The sequence below is a fragment of the Poecilia reticulata genome, unplaced genomic scaffold (assembly GCF_000633615.1).
Source record: "Poecilia reticulata strain Guanapo unplaced genomic scaffold, Guppy_female_1.0+MT scaffold_710, whole genome shotgun sequence".
NCBI lineage: Eukaryota > Metazoa > Chordata > Actinopteri > Cyprinodontiformes > Poeciliidae > Poecilia > Poecilia reticulata.
In genome coordinates this window covers 1-6,388 of record NW_007615457.1, presented here as the reverse complement: position 1 = coordinate 6,388, position 6,388 = coordinate 1, and the positions used below count along the sequence as shown (strand labels likewise).

At 34.2% G+C, this 6,388-nt stretch overlaps 3 long non-coding RNA genes across 3 annotated transcripts; all 3 read right to left on the bottom strand.

The window, feature by feature from the left end:
- Nucleotides 1-570: 570 nt before the first annotated feature.
- LOC103461173 (uncharacterized) lies at nt 571-902 on the bottom strand. The gene is made up of 3 exons (XR_533057.1): nt 888-902; nt 747-782; nt 571-618 (listed from the first exon to the last, which is right to left on the bottom strand). It is a non-coding gene; the product is annotated as an uncharacterized LOC103461173 (long non-coding RNA).
- A 2,697-nt stretch (nt 903-3,599) lies between these two features.
- LOC103461172 (uncharacterized) lies at nt 3,600-4,770 on the bottom strand. Its single transcript, XR_533056.1, has 3 exons — nt 4,733-4,770; nt 4,364-4,411; nt 3,600-3,638 (listed from the first exon to the last, which is right to left on the bottom strand). It is a non-coding gene; the product is annotated as an uncharacterized LOC103461172 (long non-coding RNA).
- A 383-nt stretch (nt 4,771-5,153) lies between these two features.
- Nucleotides 5,154-5,443, bottom strand: LOC108166051 (uncharacterized). Its single transcript, XR_001776353.1, has 3 exons — nt 5,399-5,443; nt 5,263-5,298; nt 5,154-5,190 (listed from the first exon to the last, which is right to left on the bottom strand). It is a non-coding gene; the product is annotated as an uncharacterized LOC108166051 (long non-coding RNA).
- Nucleotides 5,444-6,388: the final 945 nt, after the last annotated feature.

Genomic DNA, 6,388 nt, shown 5'->3' with positions numbered 1-6,388 from the left:
TGCACTAAACAGAAGTATATTACAAATTGATAGAGATGGTCTTCAGAGCCCCCACATGGTATCTAATAATTCACAGTGAGTTGAGGATCCCTGTTCTGTGACACTATTGGACAGTGTTTTAAGGAGTTGCTCACTAAAGTTTGTGTTTCTGAGTTGCATTCAACTTCTAGTTATGACAATTTGCATCCAGACATCAGAAATTAAATTTGAAGTTAGAATTTATAAACTAATGCATTGCTTTATTGTCATATTGCGTGAAATATGAAATGTTTGGTTGTTACAGTATTTTTTGACTCAATGCCACAGAATTATTATTTAAGCAATAATACGATGTGAAAAATTTTATGTAGTTGACTTTGTGTTCTGTGACTTTTATTTTTGTGTTTTTATGATGTGAAGCACTTTGAAATGCCCTGCTGCTGAAAGGCGCTGTACAAATAAAAATTGACTTGATTTTTCTTTAAAATTTTAAAAGGAATTTTTATAGTTAACTATTTAAATCAGCTGAACATTTCACAATGATATTTAGAAAATGTTCATTTAATGTTAAAATCTTGGAACAGAAAGTACCTTTGCAGGATGACATCAGTTTCCTTTTGCTTTTCTTTTAGTGTAGATCTATGAAGTAAAATATAAAGAATGAAAACCAGCTCACAGTGGATGAATGAATGAATGAATGAATGAATGAATGAATGAATGAATGAATGAATGAATGAATGAATGAATGAATGAATGACTATATTTACTTCATCTGTTGAAGCTGTTCATCCTTCTCATTTATTCTGTTTAGAAGCAAGAGAGGTATTTATCTTACAGTGTTTCATCAGCTTACAGTCATTGAAAAGGAAAATGGAATTTTATGTTTTAAACCACTAAATGTAACATACATTCGTTTGAGAGCTTCAGTTTCCTTTTCTTTGTCTTTCAGAGATCTGTGGAGTAACATGAGCAGCTCATTCAGATTTATTGCAATACTTAAAACATAATGCTTTCTCACATCTGGACACTAACACTAGAATGCTATTTGCAGGCTTCAGTTCTGCATTTTGAATTTTAAATTAATTACTAAACTGCTAAAACTCCAATCTGTAGGTGGCCATTGGACTTTCTGACCTGCAAGTCCCACCATATTTAGTTTGACCATCAAGCTCCTCAACCACAATTAGAAATGCTGGGGTACCACAAGGCTGCAATGAGTCCACTCTCCTTCATCCATGACAGCTAACCTGGATGTCGTCCTATCAGCATCATTACTAAGCTAACAGATGACACAACAGTAACTGACCATGTCATGAATGAATCAGATTATTGTGAGAAGGAGAATCACCAGGAAGACAAAGAAGGTCATCATGGACATGAGAGAAATACGGACACTGGATTCTGTTGTTGTGAATTTGATTTGTTGTACATTTTTCTTTGACTCTTTATTCCTTGTAAGTGTAACCATAAGGGGGTCAAGATAAAATTTGTTGTTGGTCAGAGATAAATAAATTGGACTGAAAAAAAAAAAAAACCCAGAATGTTTGAGATATTTTTGTACTCTACCTTTGCTTCAGATTTTCATGTTCATCTTTCTCATTTTTCAGAGCAGATCTGAAGGAAAAAAAGACAGCAGTCTCTTAAATAATGTACAGACTGTTCAAGAAAGTGGCCTTCTGGATTAATCTTGTAGAATATTTTACAGATCATTTGCATTGAATATTATTAATCTACTCCTACAGCATATGGAAGCACCATGTTATTAGACTTCTGGACTCACCAGGGGTTCCCAGCTACATAGACCATGTTGAAACAACAAGTAACTTAGATGCAGAGTACAAACTGTTTATCCAGTGGTCAAGGCTACATTATTAACCACCTCACATGTGACAACTTCATTGTGCTTTATTACCTGGATTTTTGAAGTTGTGCTTCCATCTTGTGAACTCTGTAAAAACAGTGGACATGTTTATCAGAATGTGTTCAATAAGTTCACACAATATTCCAAGAAAGTAGGAAGAATAGAAAAATGGCAAGCTCTTGAAAATTCTTACTTCAAAATTCTTTGTCAAGTGTGAGACCATACACCATAAGGCACGTTAATTGTTTAGTTATCAACATTAATAACAGCGACTCGTTTTTTTCAGTATGCAAGACAGTAGAGCTCAAATGAATCAACTCCACATGTCTACTGCATGTTTTAGCAAGGGGTCATAGCAACATAATTTCCTTTCAACTTCACTTGGAATCCTATCTGTTATTTTCCCACTTTTTCTGTGTGATTGCATCATGTTTTCTTCCCATTTTGAAATATATTTGCAAGGAAATTATGAGCATGAATGCACTAAATGGACGTCTTTTAGAGATTGGTGCAAAAAATTTGACACGCTTACATTTGGGTTCTAGAGATGATCTTCAGAGTCCCCACATCGTATTGAATAATTCACAATGAGTTGAGGATCCTGACTTTGGGAAAATGTTTGACAGTGTTGTCTGTTTAAAGAGTTAAAGACTAAAATTGGTGTTTCTGAGTTGCGTTTCACTTCTAGTTCTGACAATTTGCATCCAAACATCAGAAATTGAAATAGGAGGACTTTAAGCCATTTATACTTTATAAATGCTATTTATAAAGTAAACTAATGCATTTCTTTACCGTCATATTGGCTGAAATATGAATTGTTTCATTAGTACATAAATCATTATTTAATGCTAATTTTGTTTTAATATTAAAGGTAAAGTTTAACATTTAACTATTTAACTCAGCTGCATGTTTGAAAATAACATTTAGAAAAATGTTATTTAATGTTAAAATCTTGGAACAGAAAGTACCTTTGCAGGACGACATCAGTTTCCTTTTGCTTTTCTTTAAGTGTAGATCTATAAAGTAAAATACAAAGAATGAAAACCAGCTCACAGTGGACGAATGAATGAATGAATGAATGAATGAATGAATGAATGAATGAATGAATGAATGAATGAATGAATGAATGAATGAATGAATTTACTTAAACAATTGAAGTTGTTCATCCTTCTCATTTATTCTGTTTAAAAGCAACAGTTATTTATCTTAAGGTCATTTTTTCCAGCTTATAGTCATTGAAAAAGAAAAAATTCATTTTTAAACCACTGAATGTAACATACATTTGTTTAAGAGCTTCAGTTTCCTTTTCTTTGTCTTTCAGAGATCTGTGGAGTAACATGAACAGCACATTCAGATTTATTGCAATACTTATAGACTAAAAAAACACTGGCCTCAGTCAGATAAGACAGGAAATCTCACTGATTAATTCGTTAATTAATTTAGCCCGTTGACTTTTAATATAATCTTCCATTTGTTTGTATTGTACTGACAGCCTGGGTGAATGTTTACATGCCTTTGATGTATATTATATATGATGACAACAAATAGCAACATGTAATGCTTATTACATTACATTGCTTGATTCATGATTAGTTAGTGAATTATGATTTTAAAGCACTTTGAACAGCCTTGTTGCTAAAATGTGCTGTACAAATAAACCCGACTTGATTTATAGTGCATCAGACTGGAGACGGTGTATTGATAGATCCTGATATTGCAGTGGAGAATTGATTGAAAATGTAAAAACATAATTGCTCACCTTGCATTGTAATTTTGTTGTTGGGAAATGGCTTGAATACTGTAGAAATTAAAATGCAGAGTTGTTTAGATAAATCACATCGCATCGGTAATTTGTGACAAACGTAGAAATTCCTTAATTAAATGGACATATTGCTGCAGACTATGATGACATTCCTGGACAAGTTTCTACTAGAGAGTTGGTGTAGGGCCTGACAGACTGTCATCCTGCCTCCCCACATGCTGTTATGATGAGCTGCTTCAAATCACCTCCATTGGTTTAGTACCAAAGCAGCACTCACCACCCTGATCAGTTAGTGCTTAGAGCAGCTGGTTCTGGCACATCTTAGCCTCTGTCTCTCCTCAACCCTGAACGTTCATCATCTTTCCTACTTCAAAATGGAGGATCTGAACATCCAGCATCTTTAATGCAGTATGCTTTCTCACATCTGGACAAAAACACTCGAATGCTGTTTGCAGGCTTCAGTTCTGCATTTAATAATGACATCCCCTTTAATTTAATCACCAAACTGATGGAGGCTTATGGACTTTCTGACCAGCAGGTTCCTCCATCTTCAGTTAGACCATCACAGCTCCTCGACCACAAGTAGAAAGACTGGTGTACCACAAGGCTGTGTAATGAATCACTATTACTGTGAATGTGATTTATTGTATTTTTTTCACCTTTGGTGGATCAAGAAAATTTGTAGTTAGACTGAGATAAACAAACTGAGCTGAAAAATATATTTTAAAAAGTTTCAGATGTTTTTTTTTTTTCCACTCTACCTTTGGTTCAGTTTTTCATGTTCATCTTCCTTTTTTGTTAGAGCAGATCTGTTGATGAACAAAGACAGCATAAAAAGTTTTTTTTTATAAATTACAGACTGATCTAGACAGTGGGTCTTCTAAATTAATATGGTTTAATATTTTACAGATCATTTGCATTGCATGTTATTGATGAACTCCTACTACAGTATATGGAAGCACCATGTTATTAGACTTCTGGACTCTGCAGGGTTTCCCAGCTACATAGACCATGTTGAAACAACAAGTAACTCAGATGCCCTGTACAAGCTGTTTACTTATGTTTATCCAGTGGTCAATGTTACTTTCTCAACCACCTGACATGTGACAACACCATTTGTACTTTGTTACCTTGACTTTTTAAGTTGCTCTTCCATCTCATGAACTCTGTAAAAGCAGTGGACATGTTCATCAATATGTGTTCAATGTAACCACAATGTCTCAAGAAAATAGTCCTGTTTTAAAATTCTTTTTCAAGGTAGAGACCGTTCAATTTTAAAGACAAATTGTTTAGTTGACAACATTCATAACTGTTTTTTTCAACTGTCTCAAGACAGGAGTACTCAACAGAATTTTAGTTTTGTTGCATTTCTTTGTTTTTTTCACTTCCTTTGCTTTCAGACAGTAGAACAGAGAGACGTAAATAAAAGACCATCAACTCCATTTCATGGTCATTTATTTACCATCAGATGGATGTTAAATAAGACCTTCCTATAGGTTTTTTAGCAAGGTCTCATAGTAACAAAGTGTAAAAAATGTACCTTTGCAGCAAGGCTTCAGTCTCCTTTTGCTTTTCTTTAGATGCAGATCTGTGACATAAAATACAAAGAATGAAAACCAGCACACAGTGCATAAATGAATGAATGAATGAATGTATTTACTTCATCAATTGAAGCTGCTCGTCCTTCTCATTTATTCTGTTTAAAAGCAAGAGAGGTATTTATGTTGAGGTGCGTCATCAGCTCAGTCATTGAAAAAAATAACATTTCATGTTTAAAACCACTGAATGTAACGTACATTCGTTTGAGAGCTTCGGATTCCTGTTCTTTGTCTTTCAGAGATCTGTGGAGTAACATCAGCAGTTCACCCTGAGTCAATGCGAAACCATGAACTGAACAAACACTGGTTTGATGAAATAATCAATCGCATTGATTATTTCACATGGATGTTCAATCTGCTATTGAACATCCACATTGTTTTGGTTAGCTGATATCTGAGCATGTTTGGCCTTCATTTACAGTTGATAGTAACTCTAGATTACATTGTCTTAAAATTTAAATAAGTAAATACTTACTTCAATTGATGTTGTTCTTGTTGAGCAGCTTCCTTCTCTTGGATCCTTAAAAAAATATATAAGTTGTTTTAGTTTTTACAAACCAAAACTTTTTTTACTCTGGCTGGTTGGTCTGTCAGAATTTAGAGCTAATTAAAGAGTGAATCTGTTTTTTTTAATTATTATTTTAGTAAATGCCACATCTTTACAAATTATGTAATAAATAAAATGTTATGAGTATAAAAGACCACAAAAGAAATATGATTAGTGATTTGAAATAAAGTCTTCCATTGCCATAAAATCAGTGGGTCAAAATTATTTCAACACCATGGGTCCATTTTATTTTATAATCCTTTCATGTATGAATTCTGATCCTTTATGTCAGGATTTATATCCAAAGTGGTTTTAATTTTCTTCAGGAAACATTTTTATTTTTTATTTTTTTACAAAGATTTTTAGTGGCTTTTAGAGAGCCACCCACTGCGGTGACCGTTTTGCATGAAAGGGATAGAGTAGCGGTTCTCAACGTGGGCGGTACCGCCCCCCAGGGGACGTTCAGAGGACGGCATGGGGCGCTGGCAAACATTTTTCCAAAATGGGGGCGCTGGGATGCCTTTAGGGGGCGTTTGGTCGAAGGTAAACTTTACACCTTAAATCCACAACAATGCCAGTTTAGACTTTGAGCAACTTGGTAAAACTGTATTGTGTAACATTAAAACATGCTTGCTGCAACT